Raw genomic sequence first — 26,687 nt, forward strand, 5'->3', positions numbered from 1 at the left:
CAGTTCATGAATTTCAATTACTTGAGTATTTAGAATTTCTAGATCTTTCTCAAAACCATTTTTCAGGATCCATGATACCATTATTGAATTCAACAAGTTTAGTGCATCTGCATTTGGAAGGAAATGGATTAATCACAGGATCACCATCATCATCATCAGCTTCTCTTCTTGTCAACAACAACTCGATTATGGTGACATTGGATATAAGAAATAACAGTTTCTATGGGGTTATTCCTGATTGGATTGGTTCCCTTTCTGGTTTAAGGATTCTTTTGTTGCAAAGAAATCATTTTAGTGGTACAATTCCAAATCATTTGTGCCAATTGGAAAGGATACGCTTAATGGATCTTTCCCATAATAACTTGTCTGGATCAATACCCCGATGTTTCAGCAACATTTCATTTGGGAGGATAACAGAGACAGATTCTATATCTGAAACTCTAGTCATGTATTGGGATAATAATTCAAGTGATGGCAGTGTAGCAGAAGAAATAGAATTCATGATAAAAGGTCTTTCAAGTATATACAAAGGTGTTATCCTTAATTTAATGTCTGGGATAGATTTATCATGCAACAATCTCATCGGCGATATCCCACATGAAATAGGAACTTTAGATGGACTTCATGCATTAAATTTGTCACACAATCAGCTGACTGGATCCATCCCAAAAACCTTCTCCAACCTGAAACAAATAGAAAGCCTTGACCTGTCCTACAACAGATTGACTGGGGGAATCCCTTCAGAATTGACTACTACACTCAACTTTTTGGCGGTCTTTAGCGTGGCACACAACAACTTATCTGGCAAGACGCCAGAGATGAAGGGACAATTTGCAACGTTCGGCAGCACCAGTTATGAGGGAAATCCCTACCTTTGTGGTCTCCCTTTACCACTAATGTCCTCCTCTTTCTGCTCTTCCACTTCTGCAACAGGAGCTTCAAACAAGGAGCATGACAACATTGACACCACTGTTTTCACAACTAGTTTTGTGGCTTCGTATGTGGTGTGTTTCTTGGGAATTGCGACTGCTCTCTACATCAACCCTTATTGGCGAAGAATGTGGTTTGATTTCATCAGAGCATGCCTATACTCCTTTAATGATTTTGTCTCTGATATTTACTATAAGCTATACTTCTATGTTGTACGTAGATTTCATTAATGTGTTTCTTTGGAAAATCATAAGTACTTAAGTGAATGTTGTAGAACTGTCTATATATGAGCCATGTTGAGGACATCCCATTTAAATATAAAATAACGGATGCAGTAGTTGCTCATTTTATAAATTTGCATTTTTATATATATTTGAAATAGTTGGTTATATATGTTTCTGAGTTGTGAACTTTCTAGCATAGAAAACCTTAGGAAATTATATTGTGAAAGTTTTCATAGTTATCTTTTAGTTTTTAAATTTTCTTTTTTCTTTTTCATGTATCTTAAATTCTGAATTCTGCGAGTGTTGGTTATCAAAATGGAGGTCAAACATAAAAGACCAACTGAGTCAAGCTGAAAAAATCAAAACTGACTGAGCTAATCCTAATTCATTATCATTTTTTGGACCGCTGAGGAATGGAAATAGACCAGACCGACTGATAAGACTAATCGAACAGGCTCAAATCGGAAAAACTAATAAAAAACTATAAAAATCGGTATATATTTTTTATATTTTCTTTTTATAAACATAAAAACTGAGATTGAACCCATAATAAACCAATAAGGGACCGCTACGAGATTAACAAAGAACCGGAACTGATAAAAGACTAAAACCGTTTAATGCCCTTGAGATTAAGAGGTTAATTAATGGGATCATTATCTCCTCCAGTTCCTTGCCCGGCCCAGTTCCTCAGTTTCTCTAACAAGGGGGATTGAAATGACCACCTTACACCTGCCCGAACACCCCTATTAGAGGAAATGGGGAACTGGGTCGGGCAAGGAACTAGAGGAGATAATTTTCCAGAACCTTACACCGTTGAATGATGGTAATCAATGGTGGCTGGCACTTGTTCTTTGTCGATCCTCGTGGAACATCTAATAATGTGAGATCTAAAATAGTCTAAACAGTCAGCCCAAATACAATCCATTTATTTAGGGGATTTACAGGCTTGTGTCCATGTATAGGCCTCATCTAATTTAATCTGAAGAATTGTGTTTTCCCCATATTAATTTTATTTCTAACTGTCATATGTCAACAAATTTGACAAACTTAGGCGATTAAATTGGTTTGACAGTGATATGTCACAAAACGTCAGACGCCAATAAGAAATTGACACGTGTATCAAGAGCGAGATGAGGTCACGTTAGGCAAGTGCGGCCCAACCAACCCATAAGGAGCGAGGCCTAGATGCACGCCAGACCTCAAAAGATGCGCGCATGAGGCCAGACCTTGTCGTAATGGCGAAAGGATGCTGGTCGGACCCTCCTCTGAGGACGACCCGACCCAGAACGTGGACCACCCCGAAGGAGGAGGGAAACGACCCGAGTATCACACTTAAAGGAACACGCCACGAATCAATGGGGCCCGAGATTATTGCCCATATGGCACCTAATAAGCCGCAAAGAGATCAAGGGATCAACACTATCCCTAAGATCCCTCCTAAAATCACTCCACGCCTAGGACTCTACTTTCCTATTAGGGCACGATTCTACCCACCAACACCTATAAATAACTGGGTAAACTCCTTCCATGATTATCTGATTTCTATTATCATCATCTGTTGCTGAGAGTTCTGACTTAGGCATCGGAGTGGAGACACCGGCACAGCTCGACCCTCTCTTGCTAATTCTATATTGCAGGAACAGGTCGCTCCGGCACAGTTCTTGTAACAACAGATTGGCGCCGTCTGTGGGAACGACAATTGCAAGCCTTCCAAAGCTCTACAAGCCAACCGAAAACAATGGCCAGCGAACAGAATGTTGTTCCCACCAATCTTGAGGTTCCCCAACCTGTAGAGAATCCAGTAGCCCACCCGACGAAGAAGAGCACTCGCGACGGAGGACAGGCAAGGAAGCAAACCGCACGCCAGGCAACTGTAGCAGCTGCTGGATCCTGGCCACAGGTTGCAGCAACGACAGTAGCTGGATCCCAGCCACCGGCAGCGATAGCGGTGGGGACGACAAGGCCCCGATCGTCACTCACAATGGCAGTTGGACCAAGCGTAGTCCCAGAAGGTGTTCAGACCACCCAGGGTGTGGGAGCTCTCCCACCCCCACCTCCACTGCCAGAGGGGTTTATCCCGATAAGCATGAACCTAGATGCGCTGGCCACAATGGGCCAGATCCACGACTTGCAGCGGCAGGTTCTTCAATAGAATGACTTCCTCAGGGAAGTAGTTAGAGAATTACAAGCAGTAAGGACGGCCAATCCTACACCTGTTGTAGTGCGGGTCCCACCCCCGCTACCAATTCTCCCAAGGCCAGTATGGGAAGTTGAGAGAGCTCTAAGAGAGGAAGAAGTACATAGGACCAGAAGCCGAGCCAGGTCATCTCACCCCTCCCAAAGGAACATTCCCCTTCCAAGGATTGTTCGTACTAGAGACCTGCCTACTCGGGTCAACCCTTCTTGCGTATTGGAGCCATTAGTCTCAACACCCAGAGAGACCCACGGCAGAACAGAGCAAAGTCATTCCAAGATTTCAGACGCGTGCACCGCAAGAGTCAGTCTCCAAAGGTCAGTCAGGCAAGAGAACCGACAAGAAGTGAACAGGCGCAATGGACGGGTTGAGCCGATAGCAAATCAGGTCGAGGAAAGCGAGTTTGAGCGTAAGCTCAGGGAGATCAACACCTAGTTGGAAGCCTCGGAAAAGGGGGCACCCCCGAAGAGAATTTCAGGCCTGGCCAGCACCCCTTCACGATCGAGATCATGAAGGCCGAATTCCCCCGAGGTTTCAAACCACCTTCCTTTGAGGCTTATGACGGGAAGACCGACCCCAACGACCATATTAGTTACTTCAACGCAATGATGACTGTATACGGCGGGTCTGACATCATGTCATGTCGCTCTTTCCCAACCTCCCTGAAGGGACTGGCAGTGCTTTGGTTTGCCAAGCTAAAGCCCAACTCCATACAAAGTTTCACAGAGCTGGCTAGAGCATTCGTGAGCCGCTTCCAAAGCAGTATCAAGCAAAAGATGATGGCCGCGAACTTGTTAACAGTGAAGCAGCGGCCTGATGAGTCCATCCTGGACTATATCACTCGCTTTAATGGAGAAGTCCTGGAGATCAAGGACCTAGATGATGGCATGTCCTTCAATGCCCCGAACAATGGGGTAACCAACCATGACCTGATGAAATCGCTCACTCTCGAACCGGTCACCACCACATCCTAACTGCTTGATCAGTGCTATCAGTATGCCAACATGTTTAACATCATGAAGGCGCAAAGAACAGCTGACCCCAAAGCGGTAGAGAAAAAGAGGACGATCGAGAAAGATGAAAAGAAAGATACCAAGAACCCGAGGTCGGATCAGTACTCAGACCAAAGTCAGAGCCCGGACTATACGCCCTTGAATACCACTAGGACTAAGATCTTGGTGGAGGTCTATGACCGGGGCCTGCTGCAGTGGCCCAGACCAATGTTCTTAAAGCCCGAAGAAAGAAATAAGAAGAAATACTGCAAGTTCCATTGAGACGTCAGTTATGACACTGAAGACTACCGGCAGTTGAAGAGAGAGATCGAGGACATGATCCAGAAGGGGCACCTGCTATTATACGTCAAGGAGGATAGGAAAGATAATCCTCAAGGCTGAGATGGTACAGAGGGTGACCCTAAGAGGGACGACCGACCTCGGGGAAGAGACGAGTGAGATCGAGATCGACGGGACGACCAGCGAGATAACAAAGGAACTGGCACCGAGGCCAACACCTCCAATGCCCCAGCTATCCTCACCATTCTGGGAGGCCCAGGACAGGTGTCATTCTAAAAAGCGAAGTCCAAAGCATGATTCGTGGCAATAGCGAAAGTACCCGAGAAGAAAGCACTTACCTCTGATGAAGACCTTGAGGGGCTAAGCTCGCCACACGACGATGCTGTTGTGGTTCAGGCAGTTATAGCCAGCAGACCTGTACACAAGATACTGGTGGACACCGGGGCATCTGTAGACATGCTGTCATATGATGCCTACCTATAGTTCAGGTTCGAGCCAGGCACGCTGAAGCCCGAGATCACGCCCTTGTACGGGTTCTCAGGAGCACCCACCCCGACCGAGGGGTCGATCGAACTCCTAATCACAGTGGGGACTGCCCCATGCCAAAAAACCATAAAGATCAACTTTATTGCAGTTTGGGTCGCGATAACTTACAATGTCATACTGGGGAGGCCGAGCTTGAACGAATTGGGGGCCGTGGTCTCCACCAAGCATCTAAAGGTCAAATTCTCTACCCCAAACGACATAAGAGAGTGTTGAACTGAGCAGAAGAAGGCACGGGAGTGCCATGCCGCCTTCCTAAAGCAGATTAAAGGCAACTGCAGAGGAACAACCTTCGTGGTTGAACTCAGCGACAACCGTGAGGGGACCAGCGCTATCAGCGGGGCGAGCCGGTCGAGGAAGCAAGAGAGCTCATGTCTTTCCTTCGAGAAAATACTGATGTATTCGCCTGGACGGCTATCGACGTGCCAGGCATCCCTCGCCACATAGCAGAGCATGCCCTGCATGTAGACACTACCAGAAAGTCGGTCCAACAAAAAAGAAGGAGCTTTACCCCAGACTGACAGACCACAATGAAAGAAGAGATAGAGAAGCTGAGCGCATCGGGCTTCATCCGAGAAGAGCAGTTCCCAACCTGGCTGGCTAACGTAGTGATGGTACCGAAATAGAATGGGAAGTGGAGGATGTGTGTAGACTACACCGACCTCAACAAAGCTTGCCCCAAAGATGAGTACCCTCTCCCCAGAATAGCTCTCCTGATAGACGCAACGGCAGGACATGAAAGGCTAAGTTTCATGGATGCGTACTCAAGATACAATCAAATCCTGATGAAAGAAGGGGACGAGAAATACATAGCGTTCCGATCTGACCAGGAGAATTTTTGCTATCGGGTCATGCCCTTTGGCTTGAAGAATGCAGGGGCGACCTATCAGAGAATGGTCAACAGGATGTTCAAAGCCCAGATCGGCAGGAATATGGAGGTATATGCAGACGATATGCTAGTGAAAAGCGTACGGGCCGAGGACCACTTAGCCGACCTCGATGAAGTATTTCAAGTACTGCGTGCCCACTAATTGAAGTTGAACCCATCAAAGTGTGCCTTTGGAGTAAGTTTGGGTAAGTTCCTTTGGTACATGGTATCCCAACGGGGGATCGAGGCCAACCCCGCCAAGATACGAGTCATACAGGAGATGAGCCCACCAAGGACGGTCCGCCTCTATCCAGATTTGAGTCTCTACAAGACCAACCCCTAAGGTTGGCACCAAAGACCGATCTCTGAGATCGGCACGAAAGACCCTACCAGGCACTAAAGACTAACCTCGAGTGTTGGCACCAAAAGACCAACCCCAAAGGTTGGCACCAAAGATCGATCTCTGAGATTGGCACAAAAGACCCTACCGGGCACTAAAGACCGATCTCTGAGATCGGCACGAAAGACCCTACCGGGCACTAAAGACCAACCTCGAGTATTGGCACCAAAAGACCAACCCAAAGGTTGGCACCAAAGACCGATCTTTGAGATCGGCATGAAAGACCCTACTGGGTACGAAAGACTGACCTCGAGTGTTGGCACCAAAAGACCAACCCCAAAGGTTGGCATCAAAGACCGATCTCTGAGATCGGGACGAAAGACCCCACCGGGTGCTAAAGACTGACCTCGAGTGTTGGCACCAAACGACCAACCCCAAAGGTTGGCATCAAAGACCGATCCCTAAGACCAGCACGAAAGACCAACCTCTGAGATTAGCACTAAAGACCGACTCTACCAGTTGGCACCGAAGGAACTACCCAACCCTGCGAATGCATAATGAAGAACGACCCAGGGAGTTGGAAAAAAAAAGAAGACATCCACACACGACAATAGGAAGCAGGAATAGATGCTTCATTCAAGAATATTGATATTTACAATCAAAAAACAAAAAAAAAAGAAAAGAAAAAAGAGCAGTACAAAAAGAAAAACATCATCATTTCTCAGTTGGGGGATCTAAGGGAGTAGCGGAGTTAGCAGAAGGAGCAGAGTCGTGGCTAGGGGGATCAACCAAGGTTGGAGGATTGACCGAAGATGGAGGCGCGAGCTGTTCAGAAGCTAAAGAAGCAACTTCGACAACAATGACTTGATCTGGAGACTTCGGCGGAGGAGGGATGTAGTATTCAAATTTAGCAAAATTGAAGCCCGGGCTCTCCTTGAGAACGTAACCGACCATGTCGCCAACACAGTGTCCAATGCTCAACTTTGTAGGCCTGTTTGGTCTTCCCAGCCATGTCGACCGGGCCTTTAAAACGGTCAATCAACTCCTTTGACGTCTTGAGCGTCGCCTCCATGTCCTTGACCTTAAAGTCAAGGGTCGAGACCTAGGTCCCGGCATCCAACGACTGCTCCTCCTCAGCCTTACATTTCTTCTTCTCCTCCTCATAAAGGTCAACGAGGACCTCCATCCTCTACCGGATCTCGCTAGCCTTGCTGGAGACCTGAAAAGACAACTCCAAGTCAGAAAACACATATATTGCAGGAAAAAGAAAGAAAATACAAAAAGCACCAAGGCTTACCCAAGCGAAATCAAAGGCGAACGAGTTGACCAAGTCCTTGTTCGTCAGCCCCCGAACGACCTCCAGATCCGAGGGGATACCATGGTCCATCCACTCTTTGTCAACCTTTGGGTCCTGGAAAGTTGAGTCTCCCTCAAAGATGTTCCACCAGAAGTTTATCCAGCATCGCGTCCCCTTCCCAGAAACCTGGGGTGAGCTGCTGGCGTTGGCACCCTGGGTGGCAGTGAGGGGGGTCTTCTCAAGGGCGGCCTTCTTCAATGGCGTCCAATTCTCAAAATTGACGACCTCGTCCCGAGTTCTCTTGGGAGGAGGATGCTGGTCCTTGGGAGGGACCTTTGGGGGCGGAGGAGCGACCTTCTCCGAGTGACCCTTCGGAGGGACCTTGGAGGGGCCACCAGTAGTTGGGGCCTTGGAGCACTGAGCCTGCTCTTCGGCACTTTCTTCTTTTGGTCCGACGTAAACGATCGAAGAGACCTCAGGTCCACTTGGAAATCCACAGTAAAAAATAACACAAAAAACACATGTCAGAAGCTCAGTTTGTATAGATGCGTGGGAAAAAATCGGTAGCTGAGGCTGTGAAGACTCACCTTGAGCTGAGCTCAAATAGAAGCGAGCCAGCAAGCCCTCATTCTTCAGGTCACGCACATCGAAGGCCACGCCCTTCAAACACAGGCCGAGAGACTCCTGGTCATACTGGCTCAGCTCGGGAATAGGGTTCACGTACCTCAGTCGGATCTTCTCCCACTCCGACTTGGAGGGGCTCCAGAGGATCCACGCGAAGAAGTATCGGTCTTTCCACTTCTTGGCAGACTGGGGGAGGTGGCTAACGAATTGGACCGACTTCAGCGACCCCTTCATGAGACGGAGTGCCAAGTAGTACCACCCGCCAAGGGATTTCTTCAACATAAAGAGGTAAGCAAAAAGGGTCGCGGTCGGGTCACGATCGAGCCAAGCAAAGAACAAGTAAAACCCGATATCTGGCCCCATGAGTTCCCCACCAGCTGACCTGGGGAAAGAGTGTAATGATGGAGGGTGTCAGCTATGAACCCTTGCACGGCCAGGCGGAGGCCGTAGATAAATGCAACCTCATACAAGCACATGGCACCCAGGCACGCACTTTTTTAGGGAACCCGTACCGGTTCCATAGATTTGACAGAGAACGATCTGTCAAAACGCTGTCATAGGAATCAACCCCCCTGACGGCCTCTTCTTCAGTAGCCTCTTCTCCAAGATCAAAATCAGGATCCTCCTCATCCTTATCCTCTTCCAGAGCCTCACCTCCCTCAACTACACGCTCCTTCAGGACTTGTGCAAGGGTTGGGTCACTCCTCAGAGGAGTACAGGAAGAAATGGCTAAATGGATGTAGCGGGCAGCAAAACGCTTGGACCGAAAGAGTGCAGACTGGTCTTCATGAGTTTTTTCAGAACTCACCTCGGGGTCAGAACCCCCACTCATACCAGAAACATTGCTGGAGCCCCTACTGAGCTCCTGTGTAGAAGAAGATGAAGGCGAAGACATGGAAAGAAGAAAACTTACTAGAAAAGTTGAAATGAAGGGAGGAGAACAAAGGCTTGCACGTTGGAAAAGGTGAAAGATCGAGTTAGAGAGACGACGTGAGCAAAGGAGTTGAAGCCGCTATGAGATTAGAACCACCAACAATGCACACACAAGCAGGTAGGAGAAGCAGAAGCAACAGGATGAAAATGCGAAAACACAAAGCAGCAATAGAAAGAATGGGAAGCAACAGCCCCTAAACTTATAGGCCTTGGAAACGAAGAAAACCATCTAGATCTGACGGTCGAAATCAAAAGGCCATCAATGGCCAAGAATGGGCGACTGTAGCCCTGCCCAAGATGCCATAATGCTAATTCCACATGCCAGTCCATCAATGGAGCGCCAACCTTCACTAAGCCCGAATGACGGTAACCCTGCCCGAGGCACCATCATAACTCATGCCACGCATCAATCAGGAGATGGAATGATAAGTCCCCTCACAACTGGCAATCGTTACATCCCCACGTGCGAGGGCAAATATTAAAGCCAGAGTTCGATGCAACTCCTCTGCGTAAGAACGCCCAAAGGAGTGAGGGGCTAGTGATATGTCATAAAATGTCAAACACCAATAAGAAACTAACACATGTATCAGGAGCGAGACCAGGTCGCATTAGGCAAGTGCGATCCGACCACACCCATAAGGAGCGAGGCCTGGATTCACGCTAGACCTTAAAAGATGCGCGCATGAGGCGAGACCTTGTCGTAATGGCGAACGGATGCCGGTCGGACCCTCCTATGAGGATGACCCGACCCAGAACATGGACCACCCCGTAGGAGGAGGGAAATGACCCGAGTATCACACTTAAAGGAACACGCCACGAATCAATGGGGCCCGAGATTATCGCCCATATGGCGCCTAATAAGGCGTAAAGAGATCAAGGGATCGACACTATCCCTAAGATCACTCCTAAAATTTCTCACTCCACACCTAGGACTCTACTTTCCTATTAGGGCATGATTATGCCCACCACCACCTATAAATAACTAGGTAAACTCCTTCCACGATTATCTGATTTTTATTATCATCATTTGTTGCTAAGAGTTCTGACTTAGGCATCGGAGTGGAGACACTGGCACAGCCCGGCCCTCTCTTGCTAATTCTATATTGCAGGAACAGGTTACTCTGGCACAGTTCTTAACGCAACAAAAAGAAATTCTAAAAAGACCACCACTTCGAGCCGATACCATAGATGAGGAGGATCTCGATATAAAAGCCAAAGAATTGATGGAGAATATGAAGAGGGGCATACTCAGGACATATCTGACTACCGCCATACTCAGTTCACACTCATCACCATCCAAGAAACACAAGAATTGTTTGGTCTCTTCATTGCCTAAGTGCTCTTTACTGACCTCATTGGACTTCCTTGGGCTAGACTTCACATTCTGACATAAATGGATTTTCTTTTCTTCTTTCACAGTATAGGATCCCCATGACATATATTGGAAATAGGAGAGCTTGACTCAAAAGAACAAAGTTTTTATGGTTCATCTTCATTGTTTCAGGGTGGTGCGTCAACAACTGTGGTGTGACTTTTGCTCCATTTCCGGTTCTAAGCTTCCCTGACTTGTTATAGGAGATTTAAATGCTTATTTACTCTCATGAAAAGTGGGGACTAGGGCATTTTAATTCATGCTCTGCAGAGGACTTTGCAGCTTTCATGGAATCGTCTTCCCTTGTGCCACTCCCTTCTACGTGGTAGAAGTACGTTTATGTGGTCTAATAACAAAAGGATAGCCAACGTTCGTGCTATTTTAGATCGAGGCTTATGTAATGAAGAATGGATGGATGTTTTTCCAGGGTGTGTTCTGAGGATTTTAGTGTGTGGCTATTCTTACCATTCATTGATAGTGGTGGACTGCAAAGTGTTAGGGAATTGCACATGGCCCTATACACTCCAAGTCATCTCCATGATGACATAGATATTTTGATGATAACAAATAAGACCATCCTTGGACTAATGCTCGTGTTCTAAGTGTTTTTAGATTTAAAGCATAGCACCAAGTGAGGGGGAGCGTATATAAATATACAAGAGCATACACAAGAAGAACTATGCTCAAAGATATTTCAAGACTTGGAAGTCATACTTTGGAAGCTAAAGACTTTAAGCACGGCTTGAAGACTGAAGATTGAAGACTTTGTAATCTTGTTTTCTTTGTAATTTCTAGTCATAAATTGATGTAATGCACACACCATGCATGCATCATTTTTGAATGACCTTAGGTGGCTATTTGACCCCTTACATATGTGACTAATTGGGTTTAAAACCCCCAAACCAAACCCTAATGGAGATGGACCATTATTTACACTGAAATTGCCCAATCTGGCATACCAGTTCCAGATCCGGCATACCGGATTATTAGGAATCTCAGGAAACAGGCTACTGTAGCTTAGTTAAACAAGTTGGATTAGGATCTAGTATACCGGATCCTGAGAACTTGCAATTTTCCCTGATCCGGCATACTGGATTCTCATCCAGTATACCGGATTATTTATAGACTGTGGAATCCGATCCTTAATTGGATTCCTAATTAAATCTAGCCTCTTTGGCTATAAATACCCTCTTGATTAAGGCTCTAAACACTTCAATTGAGAACAATCAATCACATTTAAAAGCCTCCAAGATCAAGTCTCTCCCAAGTGAGAATTTAAGCAATCCATCCATCGAAGATCAACCTCACTTAGCTCGCTTCATACATATTTGCATTCAAGCTTCATAGTTTGAAAGGAAGCACTTATTCTACTAAGGTTTGAGGTAATTTGAAACCCCTTAGTATTTTACTTTTACTTTGCATAAAGTAGTTTGAGTCCTCGTGCTCGGAATCAAGAGAAGTTTGAGTCCTCTTGCTCATTAACTCAAGAGTAGCTTTTGAGTCATCTTCCTTGTCTCTCAAGAGTAGTTGTACGAGTCCTCTTACTCTTACTCAAGATTCTAATAGTGCAATTCTCTCTAAGTTGAGAGGAGTGGACGTAGGCTCGTGTTGGCCAAACCACTATAAATCTTTGTGTCTCTCTTTTAATTGTTGCTTGTCTATTTGAATATCTTTACTTGTTTATTTTTGGCATAAGTTTTTAATTTTACAACCTTCACCTCTTCACCCCCTAGGTGAATTCACATTTGGTATCAGAGCGGGAGCTCAAGACCGTGATTTTTTTAATCCAATTAAGAGTTTTAAGACCATGGGAACTTCTGCTTATCGTAAGTTTGAAGGTTATAACATTACCCGACTTTCCTTCTTTGAAAGTGAAGGATTCTCCTATTAGAAGAATCTTTTCAAGAACTTCATGTGTGCCAATAATATTGATGCATGGGAAGTTATTGAAAATGGATCAAATACCATAAACAAGCCCAAAGAAGAGTGGACCCCAGCTGAAAAAGCTAAGATGCAACTCAACTATGTAGTTATATAGTTATAAGCTATCTTCAATGTGCCCTAGGAGAAAAGGAATACAATAGGACATGCATGTATGACTTCGCCAAGAAGATGTTTGATAAGCTTATAGTGACCTGTGAAAGTACTTCTGAAGTTAAGCAATCTAAGATTGATATGTTAGTAAATGAGTATGACCTTTTCAAAATAAAAAATGATGAAGATATATGTGCTATGTTTACTCGATTTACTAACATTATGAACAAGTTGAAAGGATTAGAAAAAATTTACTCCAATGGTGAGAACGTTCGAAAGATTTTAAGCTCCCTCTCAAAAGAATGGAGACCCAAGACTACAGCCATAAGGGAATCAAAAGACATTAACAAGCTAAGCCTAGATGAGCTGTTGGGATCACTCCAAACTCATGAGATGGAGCTAAAGCAAGACACCAAGGAGGATGAGCCCAAGGAACCAAAGAAGAAAGTTGTTGCATTCAAAACCTATGACATCAGTGACGATGATGAAGAACTTTCGGATGATGAAATTTCCTATTAGTCGAAAAAATTCTTAAGATTCTTGAAGAACAAGGGCAAAACCTCATTCAACAAGAGAAGGTTTTTCAAAGACCAAAAAGGTAAGAATATTTCTAAGGATAATACTGGCACTACTTCAAAAGACATTGTGTGCTATGAGTGTAGGAAACCAGGATATTTCAGAGGAGATTGTCCAAAGATAAAGAAGTACAAGAAAGTCTACAAAGTTGAACATTCTTTTGACTCAAGTGATGAAGAGGATGAGGATGAACCATCACAAGAAGAAGAAGAACAAACAAACTTGGCACTCATAGCCACTGAAGATGAAGAAACCCAAAATGAGGTAACTCCTACTTCCCCTTCTCATAAAGATAAGGATTTTTTAGAATTTGAAGAAGCTTTTGAAGGTTTATACCAAAGCAGCATGGAATTAGCTACTACTAAGAATAATCTCCTTAAGGAGATAAACACCCTTAAAGACCAAAACATAACTCTAACTTCTCAAGTAAATATCTTGGAAGAATAAAAAGAGAAATTGTGTAAAGCCTTAGAGTCCTTTACAAATGGCAAAAAGACCCTTGATATCTTACTTGAAAATGCCTCCAAAGTATCCTTCAACAAGGAAGGAGTAGGGTATGATGTGAACAAAAATTCAAATCACACCAAAGAGGCAAGTTCAAGTAAAATAACAAGTAAGAAAGTAAAGAAAAAATTTTGCAACTATTATAGAAAGAAAGGACACTCAATTGAGGAATGTTATGCTAGAAAGAAAACTCCTCAATTTAGCAAACCAAATCCCAAAGGAAAGACTCCGTATAACCCTCAAATTATTGTATGTAATAATTACAACAAAAAGGGACATCCTATTTGGAAATGTCATCATATGAATCGACCCTTCCACCATCCTAGAAGACCTTATAATGGTCAAAATAGGAGGAGTCATCCAGAGATACCAAAACCAACTAGAACTCCAACTAAGGTGCAAAGACAATCTAATAACCAAGGTTCATATAGAATTTCTCAAAACCAAAGACCTTGGAACCCTCAGCCATACATAAGTTGATATGGGAACCAAAAGGTAAATGGTCACCAAATGGTGTGGAGACCAAGAGGAATGTATAATACTAACAATGATGGACCCAACACTTAATGGGGACCAAAGCTTTATTAAGCATTCTTGTCTTGTAGGTAAGCAACATGGAATGGTATACTGATAGTGGTTGCTCGAAGCATATGACATCTAATCCAAAGATATTTTTGGAACTCAATAAATAAAAAGGAGGATGAGTATCTTTTGGAGATAACAGCAAAGGAAGAATCATTGAAAATGGATCGATAAAGTTTGGAGGTACAGTAATCTCTAACGTCAGTCTAGTTGATAATCTTAAGTAAAATTTACATAGTGTAAGTCAACTATGCAATAATGGCTATTGTGTTAACTTTAATGCCTCCAAGTGTGAGATTAAAAATTCTGATGATAACATAATTCTTGAGGGTTGTAGAAAGAATAATGTCTATATTTGCACTTTTAATATCAACTCTCATGATGCCTGTCTCATATCTAAGTTTGATGATGTAACCTTGTGGCATAGAAAATTGGGACATATTAATCCTAAGATTATTAAATCCCTTTCTTCCAAGAACCTTGTGAGAAACCTTCCTGAGTTGAAATTTGATAAGCAACACACTTGTGGAGCATGTCAAAGAAGTAAACTTACAAAAGTTTCTCATAAAGCCATTAACTCTGTTGCCACCTCAAAACCATTATAATTACTTCACTTAGACTTGTTTGGACCGATACAAACCACAAGCCTAGGAGGTAAGAGGTAAACATTTGTTATTGTAGATGACTACTCCCGATTCACTTGGACCCTATTCCTCAAAAATAAAAATGATGCTTTCGAGGAGTTTGTAGCTCTTTGTAAGAGAATACAAAATCAAAATGGTTACGTGATCACTTCTATAAAAAGTGACCATGGAGGTGAATTTGACAATATAGAAGAGTTTGGTGAGTTTTGTCGAAAATAAGGTATAACACATAATTTCTCAACCCCTAGAACACCACAATCAAATGGTGTGGTTAAAGAAAGAACAGAACGATCCAAGAAACTGCAAGGACAATGCTCAATGAGTACTCTTTGCCAAAGTATTTTTGGGCCGAAGATGTTCACACGGCTTGTTATGTGTTAAACCGGGTTTTGATAAGACCTATCTTGTTAAAGACTCCCTATGAACTATTTCATAACAAATTGCCTAAAGTTGATTACTTTAAAGTATTTGGTTGTGCCTATTTCATTCTTAACACTAAGGATAACTTAGGAAAGTTTGAAGAAAAATCTGATGATGGTATATTCCTAGGCTACTCCACAAATAGTAGAGCATATAAAGTGTTTAATAAAAGAACACTAGTTGTGGAAGAGTCTATGAATGTTAGATTTGATGAATCTATGGCAAAAGACAAGTATAAAGACCTAGAAGAAGATGATGAAAATGAAGTACTTGAAATTAGGAAAATAGTTGAAAAAGTTACTCTAGATGAACCTAATGATCAAGTACATCAACTTCCTAAAGGGATTAGATCTGTCAAAGACCATCCCCTTGACCTTGTCATTGGAAACCTAGATAAAGGTATACAAACTAGGAGTCAAATCCAAAATGTTTATTCCAATGTGTTTTCATATCTACCATTGAACCCAAGAACATTAAAGAAGCACTTTTGGATAGTAATTGGACAATTGCTATGCAAGAAGAGCTTAACCAATTTGAAAGGAATCAAGTTTGGGACTTAGTGCCTAGACCCTCGAATTTTAAGATTATTGGAACTAGATGGGTATTTAGAAATAAACTTGATGAAGATGGTAACATAACTAGAAACAAAGCTAGACTGGTTGCCCAAGGCTATAACCAACAGGAAGGCATTGACTTCGATGAAACCTATGCTCCTATAGCCCGACTTGAATCAATTAGAATGTTGCTTGCATTTGCTTGTCATAAGAATTTCAGGTTATACCAAATGGACATGAAGAGCGCATTTTTAAATGGCTTCATCAATGAAGAAGTACACGTCATCCTCAACCACCTGGATTCAAAGACTCAAAATTTTTGGACCATGTTTACAAGCTGAAGAAAGCCTTGTATGGCTTGAAACAAGCTCCGAGAGCATGGTACGACAGACTAAGTAAGTTCCTGATTGATGATGGTTTTACTATAGGTAAGATAGATACTACTCTCTTTGTGAAACATAAGAATAATGACATAATTATTGTTCAAATATATGTAGATGACATCATATTTGGATCTACAAATAAATCTCTTTGTCATGATTTTAGTAAGAGTATGAGTAGTGAATTTGAGATGAGTCTTATGGGTGAACTGAATTTCTTTTTAGGACTTCAAATAAAATAGACCCCTAAAGGGATTTTCATTAGTTAAACTAAATATCTTAAGGAACTATTAAAGAAGTTTGACATCAATGGATAGAAGTCTTCTAGCACTCCAATGAGTATATCTGTAACTCTGTCCAAGGATGAAGATGGAATCCCAGTTGACCCGACCAAATATAGAGGTATGATAGGTAGTTTATTCTATCTAACGGTTAGTAGACCGGACATAATGTTCAGTGTATGTGCTTGTGCTAGGTTCTAAGCCAAATCTATACAATCCCATTTGAGTACCGTGAAGAGAATCTTTAAGTACTTGAAAGGAACTCCAAGCATTGGCCTATGGTACACCTTGGACAATGACTTTGACCTTATTAGCTTCTCTGATGCCGATTTTGCCGATTGTCATGTTGATCGGAAAGGTATAAGTGGTACTTGCCATTTTCTTAGATCATGTTTGGTTTCATGGTTTAGTAAGAAGTAAAACTGTCACACCCCAAACCACCCCCTAGGAGGATTGGGTAGGTGACCCGAATTACATGACCGCAATCCGGCAAATCCCATGGATCTAGAAGCAGTGCTTACATTCATGAACCAATATCCACATCTTATCCATAAGTAAGATCAGAGTAATGCAGGACATTTACAATTTATCAAAAATAAATGGAAGCATAGCGATACGGGAAATGATGATAATATATACATATAGAAACTTGTTTGATACATTTCCCAGCACACACAACCCACAGCAAAAGAAAAAATAAGCTGATATGCATAGTACTACATACATGAATATATACAGGGTTAGAGCACCCAACCCCAAAAGAAAGAAAGAAAGAAAACAACTAAAACCAGTCCACGGTCAAAACAGGAAACCTCCTAACAAAAACAAAAAGGAGTTCCCAGCACAAAACATCATAAGCACTCCTCAAAGGTCTTCATCCACGACCACCGAGAAAGTACGCAGAATCGGTATGACCTCCGTCGGGGTCTATACCAACATCGTCATAACCACCAAAACTCTCCTCCTCGAAATAGCCCGCCATGCCACAGTGGCATCCACTTGCAGGATCATCTAAGAAGAGAGCAACATCAAAGTGTGAGCCCCACCGAGCTCGTGAGCAAATAACATCCATCATGCATGCATATGCAACCACAATCCACAGATTCACATGATCTACATGATATGCAAGTCAAGTTTTATTATTAGCCACCTATCATTACAACTAAGTTAGGTTTGTGCTACTACAATCCTAATGCATGTATCCCTGGTGTAGGCTTGGTTACCTCTTCCCACGATACACTCATGGGGTTGCTGGAGAAAACCAATCGGCTCCAGTATCCCTTCCTAGGTCAGCCCGACCAGCCCTCTGTGATTATCCTGGTAAGCAACCATTTCTTCCCTCATGCACCATATAGGTGTTCTGAATCTATGCACCTTTTGGTGTTCCGATATATGCACCTTCCAGTGTTCTGATAATTGCACCTTTCGGTGTTCCGATCCTATTCACTCCCTTTTAATTGCCTCCTAGGCATCCAGCACCTTAACCCTTACTGGCAAGGGTTTGTAGCACGGGTGATGAAACTCTAGCCCCATGTCTATATGGTATAGTATGAGTCAAGCAGTGTCAACCGCATTCATAAGACGGGTTATCGCAGGCCTCATTTTCAAGCCGAGTACGACATCTATTCTAATAATCACAATCATCCTATTCATTTTATAGTGTTGATCGACAACAGTCATTATGCAATGATTTGAGTAACTTTGATTATAAGTATGTAAATAGCATAACAGACAAGATTCAATTATTAATAGCCGGCATCAGATCATAATTACATTTGCACATACGATAGTATCATTCACGCACCAGTACTTGGCTCTAGGTACTCAGTCACAAATTCAGTTCCAGCTGTTGTTTGATTGTTGTCCTCGGGCATGGAATCAAGTCCTAAACACAAATCAATCATTGTTTTATTCAGTTATTGGCCCTACACTGGGGTCCTAGGATTACCCTATCTTACTGGGTTGACCCGGGGTTTGGTTGGTCTCATTTGGAACACCGGGCCTTACACTGGGTCTTAGGTCATGTCCCAGTGCATGGGCCAATGCCTAGGGCACAGGGGCAATTTGGTCATTTATAGTGCCCACACCTGCCTCTAAGTCAGATTTAGTCCACAATATATTTTACATTACAACATACTGCTGTCCAACTCAGGACAGTGCCGTATGATCGAGCACAGCAAGGCACAGTTGCCTGCGGGGCCCACTTAGGGTTCCAACCAATTTTTACATATGGACAGATGTGGGGGAAGGTCATTTTTGTCATTTCCCACATCCCACAGTGTCCAAGGATCAAATCCCATAGAAATTACAATTATGCCCTTTTGTATCAAAAGATTCCTTCACTGGGCGATGGGTCTGGGCCTTGCTGCATCACCCAAGGCTCGCAATCGGCGTAGGGCTGAGCTTCCTAGGCTGGGCTTTGCAGGGCCAAGGGTCCAATGGATCCTCTGCATGTTTGGGGGGGTTGGGTAGCCCTAGTGGTGACCTATCCCATGGTACCATTGGTTCCTTCATCAGGGTTCCAGTTAGGCTGGATCTGGCTGCCCAAATAACCCTGATGAATAGTGTTTAGGGTTTTGCAGGTATGAGATCTTGGAATCCAGCCACATACAAGGCTGGATATGAATGCAAAACAAGGTTTCATGGCTGCACCCACTTAGGGTTAGGTCTGTGCAACCCTAGCTTGCAATCTGGGCTTCAATCCAACAGCCAGATGGGGATCTGGGCAGAGCATGCATGCTTAGCCAGAATTCGACTAAGGGAACAACAAAACCAAATATTGATTTTCACCAAAAAGCTCAGATCTACCATGCACAAAGTCTGCATGGCTGATCTAGACCAAGACTGGGCAAACCCAAGCTGTTCTGGGCTGCCTAGGGTTGCAAAACACAGTAAACACCAAGAAAGAACAGGTACAGTAGGTATGGGGGAGGTTCCTATACCTGAAAATGGTTGTGAAGTGGCTCGGATCAGCCAGAGATGGAGCTGGCAGGAGCCCTCCTCCTCCTTCCTTCTTCCTTCTTCTCCTTCTTCTTCTTTCTCTCCTTTCTTTCCTCTCTTCTCTTTTTCGGATTTGATTTCTGCCAAGGGTTCTAAATGAACCAAATGGCCTCCTATTTATAGACTTGGCCCCTACTGAGGCCTATTTGTTTGCTAAGGTCCCTTTTTAAAAACTCATTTTTAAAATGATTTAGTCTTGTTCTAGGTACACAGGTGGGGTCCACACTAAACCAAGGGTATGAGGTGGTCCCTCAGAGTCCCCTCTATCACTAGAGAGTGTCCATGGTCAAGTTGGGCGGTCCCCATAATTTAAATAATTAAAAATATTCAGAAACAGCCACTGGGCGATGTCACTGGGCCTTGCTGCATCACCCAGTGCATGGCCCAGTGAATTCCAGCAGCATGAATTCAAAGAGGGATTGCACAGGGGTTTGACCCTGGGTTTGGGTATTGTCCCCATATGCCCACCATGAATTTTTACATGATTTTTCAGAGGTGGGTCCCACCACTTTAGGGAGGAGAGAGATTACCTAGGATCCAAGTCATACATCAGTCTGTGAGCTGTGCAAGTGTAGGGGTCAGCTATCCATCTTCTAGTAGGTATATAGGGCAACCTATGCAAAGCATTTTCATTGATCTCATTGAGTGGAGTGATGCTCCACAATGATCTTGGTGGCCTGGCTAGGGGTTCCTGCACTTCAGTCAGATTCCAGCCAGTTAGGGGGCAAGGATTGACATTTCTCCCCACCTTATAAAAATTTTGTCCTGGAAATTTGCTTACCTAGTAATCCAAAGAGTTGAGGATACTTTTCCCTCATTTCTTCCTCACGCTCCCACGAAGCTTCTTCTGCTGGGTTCTTTCCCCATCAAACTTTCAAGAAAGCGACGGTGCGGTTTCGAAAGTTATGTTCTTTTCTGTCCAATATCTCCGTGGGATGTTCTTCATAAGTCATATCCACGTCCAACTGTTCGGGTTCAGTTGACAATACATGCGTCAGATTGTTTATGTATTTTTGTAGCATTGACACATGAAAAACATCGTGGACACTTGACAAAGATGGCGGTAGAGCCAGCCTGTATGCTACGGGTCCCACTCTATTTAGAATTTTATATGGACCAATAAATCTTGGGCTCAACTTGCCTTTCTTGTTGAAGCGCAGCATTCCTTTGGTCGGAGACACTCAAAGAAACACTTTTTCTCCGATCTCAAATTCAATATCCTTCCTTCGGCTGTCCGCATAACTCTTCTGTCTCGACTAGGCTGCCTTGATCTTCTCTCTTATGACATCCACTTTGTCGCAAGTTGCTTGTATCATCTCAAGTCCGAGATACTTCCACTCACCAACCTCATCCCAATAAAGTGGAGTTTGACACTTCCTGCCATAGAGTGCTTTGAATGGTGCCATGCCAATGCTGGAGTGGTAGCTGTTATTGTATGTAAATTCCACCAGTGGTATATGAGCATCCCAACTATCATTCATTTCCAAAATACAGGCTCGGAGCATGTCCTCTAGAGTCTGAATGGTTCTTTCTGACTGTCCGTCCGTCTGCGGATGAAAAGCTGTACTAAGATTCAATTGAGATCCCAATGCCTTTTTTAGACTTCTCCAAAACCATGAAGTAAATCGAGGATCTCTGTCAGACACAATACTGACAGGCACGCCATGTAAGCGGACTATGTTCTCAATGTATATTTGGGCAAGCTTTTCCATCGGATAACTTATTTTAATCGGTATGAAGTGAGTTGCCTTTGTCAGTCCGTCTACGATCACCCAAATTGCATTCATGCCCTTCCTGGTGTTGGGCAAGCTTGTCACAAAATCCATAGTGATTCTTTCCCACTTCCACTCAGGTATGGGAAGTGACTGTAATAAATCATATGGTCGGTGTCTCTCCGCTTTTATCTGTTGATAGGTGAGGCACTTAGACACGTAGATTACTATGGTCTGCTTCATTCCGATCCACTAGTAATATTTCTTCAAATCCTTGTACATCTTCGTACTTCCCGGGTGGATAGTATAGGGTGAGTTGTGTGCCTCTTTAAGAATCCGGTCTTGAATATCAAAATCCTCAAGCATGCATAATCTATCATGAAACTTCAATGCTCCATCTTGGGCCAATGTAAAATCGGGGTCTTTGTGGACACCTTGTTGCATTTCCTCTCATATCGATGGTTGCAGATCCAATGCTGCTAGCTGCATGGCAGCTTCCTCGATCATGAGCTCCAAATCAAATTTACGAGCTTCCTCTATTAATTGCTCACTTACAACCAAAGAAGCGAGAGATGCAGTCTGAGATTTTCTACTTAATGCGTCTGCCACAACGTTGGCTTTACCAGGGTGGTACTGGATTTCACAATCATAATCTTTTACTAGTTCTAACCACCGCCTCTGTCTCATGTTAAGCTCCTTGTGGGTGAAGAAATACTTCAAGCTTTTGTGATCACTGAAGATTTCACTCTTTTCACCGTAGAGATAGTGTCGCCAAATTTTCAATGCGAAGACTACCGCTACTAACTCCAAATCATGAGTAGGGTAATTCTTCTCGTGTTCTTTCAATTGTCTGGAGGCATATGCGACTACTTTACCTCTTTGCATCAGGATGCCGCCTAGGCCAGTTCTAGATGCATCCGTATACACTACCATTCCTCCGGTTCCATCTGGAATGGTAAAAACTAGAGCTGACACTAAATGGTTCTTTAATTCCTGGAAGCTTTTCTCGCATGCTTAATTCCACTCAAACTTAGTACCCTTCCTCGTGAGTTTTGTCATGGGTGCCGAAATACACGAGAAGTTCTCAATAAATCAGCGGTAATAATCGGCCAATCCTAAGAAACATCGGATCTCAGTGGCATTTTTTGGAGTCTCTCATTCGAGTACCGCTTTCACCTTGTCGGGGTCCACCTTGATGCCATCTTTGGTGACGATATGCCCCAGGAAACCAATTTGATTGAGCCAAAATTTACACTTACTAAATTTGGCATAGAGCTGGTGTTCCCGTAATCACTGCAACACGAATGTAAGATGTTGCGTGTACTCTTCCTCACTCTTGGAGTACACCAGAATGTCGTCAATGAACACTATGATGAACTTATCTAGCACGTCATGGAATACTCTATTCATCATATCCATGAATGCTGCCGGGGCATTGGTTAGTCCAAACAAAAATGCTAAAAATTCATAATGTTCGTACCGAGTTTGGAATGCCATTTTATGGATGTAACCGCTCTTGATCTTCAGTTGATGGTATCCTGGCCTAAGATCAATCTTGGAGAAAACTCTTACTCCTTGTAGCTGATCAAAAAGGTCGTCGATACATGGCAACGGGTATCGATTCTTGATTGTCAGCTTATTCAACTTGCGGTAATCGATACACAACCGCATGCTTCCATCTTTCTTCTTCATGAATAGAACAGGTGCTCCCCAGGGTGACACACTGGGTCGAATAAATCCCTTCTTCAGCTGATCTTGAAGTTGTGTCTGCAACTCTTTCAATTCGACCAGCGCCATCCTGTATGGTGCCTTAGATACAGGTGCTGCACCAGGAATCAGATCAATCACGAACTCTATATCGCGGTCTGGTGGCAACTGTGTCAGATCTTCTGGAAATATATCAGGAAATTCTCTGACTATATGAAGCTCTTCCAAAGGTCTTATCTTTGCCTCCGTATCAAGTACAATGGCCAAGAACCCTTGGCATCCTTCTCCTAGTAACTTCCATGCTTGGAGTGCGGACAACGTTTTCCTTCTAGATTTTCTCCTTGGTTCACTTTAGTAGGTGAACTCCGATCCATCTTCCAATCTAAACCTTATCTTTTTCTCCGCACACATGACGTTTGCACCATAGGCAGACAACCAATCCATGCCTAGTATCACGTTAAAATCATTTATTTCCATTTTTATCAATCAGGCGGTTAGTCTCTTCCCACAGATTTTGATCTGACAAGGGTCATAAACCTCTTTCAAACTCACGACACTCCCTGTTGGCGTGCTGACTACGAGCTCATGCCCAATGTCCCTTGGTTGATCTTCCATCTTACTCGTAAAGGTTGAGGAGACAAAAGAGTGGGTTGCGCCTGAGTCAAATAATACTCGCGCGGGTATGGTTGAGACATTCAGGGTACCGAGGGTTTGTAGGTAATTTAAGTTTCATGAATTAAACCAGTTATTCTCTATAATTTACAGTGTTCAACCACTTACCTGTCATTATGTCAGGGTTTGCCTCAGCTTCTTCGTTAGTCAGAGCGTACACTTTCCCTTGCGTCCGATTGTCTCATGGCTGAAATGGCCTGGCATAGGCTTGATTTGGCAGGGTGTTACCATACCCATGCATCTTACAGTCTCTAGCCATATGCCCTTCCTTGTCACAAAGATAGCACTTAAAGGGTGGCACTCTAGATGTTACGGCTTTTCTCGCTTGACTTGCTGCTGGTTGGGCTGACGAAGCTGCTGTCGTCGCTTGACTCATAATAGGTTGAGCAAATCGAGTAAATGTAGGGTGAAAAGAACTCTGACCTACGCTCTGCCTACGATATAGAGTTGGAGTAGGGGTTGAACTTGTTCCCCAGTAAACCTTATTTGGCCAACCATAGGTTTGGAAATTATTCGACCTTTTGTTCAAACCAGGTGATGTCACAGTCTTTTCTTTCTCTTTTTCCTTAAATTGATCCTCCATTGTCTTTGCCTTATCAACCATTTGAGCGTATTCCCGAATATCCATAATTGACAAAACTGATCCAATCTCAGTTTTGAGTCCCTTCTCAAACTTCTTGGCCTTACTAACTTCCCCTTTCAAGTGCTCTGGAGCAAAGTGGAACAGATCTTCGAACCGCTGTTGGTAGTCCAGTACCAACTTGTTCCCTTGCACCAATGCAATGAATTTTGCTTCCTTTCTATCCTTGAAACTTTCGGGAAAGTAGTTCTTGAAGAAAACCTCTTTAAACTGTTCCCATGTGGGATTTGGGTGAGTAGCTTCCAAATTAGGTCTCGTGGCTTTCCACCAAGCTTCAGCTTCATTCTGCAACTGATAACCCGCACAAATAATCTTTTGCTCGTCCGTGCACTCGAGTACTTCAAATGCCTTTTCTAGGGCACTAATCCATCATTTCGGCTGCATTGCCTCTGATGTTATTTTAAAAAATGCAGGTGGTTGGAGCTTCTTAAACCTTTCCATAACCTTGGCAGTAGAATTTTCCGCTAAGTGCTGAGGCACAGGTGGTGGAAACAGTACGGGTCATTTGGGTGGTGGTGGTGGTGCAGCGCATTTGTGCATCATAGTTGCAAATTGTGTAGACATCTGACCAAGCAACTCCTATTGTTGTTGCATGGTTCACATCATCATGGTCATGAACGCAGTCAAGTCGCTGGCTGCCACACTTGGCTGAGGTGCTGCCGTAGTAGCTTGTACAGCCGCTGGTGCTTCTGATGAAGCAGCCAATGCCTCAGAGTTTTGAACCTCAGTTCCGTTGGGCAGTTCAACCTCTGGTACAATTCTAGGTTGTTTACCCTTACGACCTCCACGAGAACTTCTAGTATTGATCATTGTTGCTTCTCTAAAACGAGGAGCGTGCTCAATATTCCAATTTCATCTATGTAGGTAAATAGTTGTTTTCTAACTTAAGCAGGTTCAAATCCAGTCCATAGTTTCAATGAGTAACATGACTCATACCAGTAAGGTGGATTATTAGATTCATTATCTTGGTTCATTAGGTGATGTGTTTCATTGATTACTTTGTGTTTCCTCTTGCTTACATGTTTTTATGTGTCAATATGCTATGCATGGTGCTATACAAAATTTCAAGCTTTTAATTAAAGACTTTTAATTAATTACCTGATCTAGAAGGCAAGCATCTCTAGCCTCTTCCCGGTCTTGAACTCCTCTGCCCGTAGAAATTCTATGTCAACTATTACCTCTCCAGCTAACCTTAGAAAATGCTCTTGCTCCTCGGGTCCACTAATGGCTACAATGGTTAAGTACAAGTTCAGTCGATTTTCAGCCTGGGGTAATACTATTCATATCCACCTCAGTCTCTCACGTAGATGCCTAATATAAAGCATGGTACTGGGGTCTCCAGGTCAAATGAGGTAATAGGTCCTGTCACACAAAATGGTTCTAGGCATGAGGGCATACTTAATTAAAAGAATTAAGTACTTGACTATGGAAATTTAATTATCCACAACACCAACATAACAAATTCTTGGGTTAGCTCGAGGTACCTTAACGTCCAAGGATTCGATTGACTAGACAACCTATTAGATCCTTCTCTCAGTTATCCTACACCTTGGTTAGGGTAAGATCTACGCTTCCCACACGTACCACGCACGTAACACAACATACCTATGTAGCTATGTTTAGTTTGCATCACAACAGTCTAGTCAGTTCATACATTACAATAGGCAGCATGGTGTATACTTATAATACATACCATATGTTATATTTATGTATATATATGTATATAATTATACACATTAGTATATAACACACACTTGTTTAAAAGCCTAGTCCTATAGGTCCTTCCCTTAGTCCCTATTTATAGACTTTTACCTTCTTGAGCTTATGAAACCTAAGTCCTCAAGTTGTCGGTTTCTTATATATTTTAATATTTTTATATTTTTATTATTTAATAGAAATTTTTTTTTTTTTAAAAGTCCATACTTTTATTGTCCTATGAGGTGATATTGCACAAAAATAGGGTTTCCATGTGTAAATACTGAATTACTGCAATTTTACCATCGTTGGGCGATGTCTCTAGGCGTTGCCACATCGCCCAGAGTCGGGCTCAAGCTTTTTAAGTCCGAGAGGGCCCCATTTGCTCCCTATTCCATTCCAAACTTCTCCAAACCTTAGGGAAAAGTTCTTGAAGGGTAAGGGGACCACTTCCACACTATTTCTCATCAATTCCTCGGGCTATTTGCGATCACATACGCTCTCCGGTAAGCTTTCTAGGTCAAACTTATCTTTTACATATCTCTATTCACTTCCCTCTTGTTTTGGTTTTGATTTTCACCAAATTGCTAGTCCTAACCATGGGGTTTCTTTCTCTTTTGTAGAGAATGTCCACTAGCAGGTGTACTACATGCAAATCAATAGCCCGGA

At 43.2% G+C, this 26,687-nt stretch overlaps 1 long non-coding RNA gene across 1 annotated transcript; it reads left to right on the top strand.

Moving 5' to 3' along the window:
• The first annotated feature begins 483 nt into the window (after positions 1–483).
• Positions 484–10,910, top strand: LOC122646425. The gene is made up of 3 exons (XR_006330616.1): positions 484–879; positions 5,124–5,128; positions 10,900–10,910. It is a non-coding gene; the product is annotated as an uncharacterized LOC122646425 (long non-coding RNA).
• The last annotated feature ends 15,777 nt before the right edge of the window (positions 10,911–26,687 follow it).

The sequence above is a fragment of the Telopea speciosissima genome, chromosome 11 (genome assembly GCF_018873765.1).
Source record: "Telopea speciosissima isolate NSW1024214 ecotype Mountain lineage chromosome 11, Tspe_v1, whole genome shotgun sequence".
Classification (NCBI taxonomy): Eukaryota; Viridiplantae; Streptophyta; class Magnoliopsida; order Proteales; family Proteaceae; genus Telopea; species Telopea speciosissima.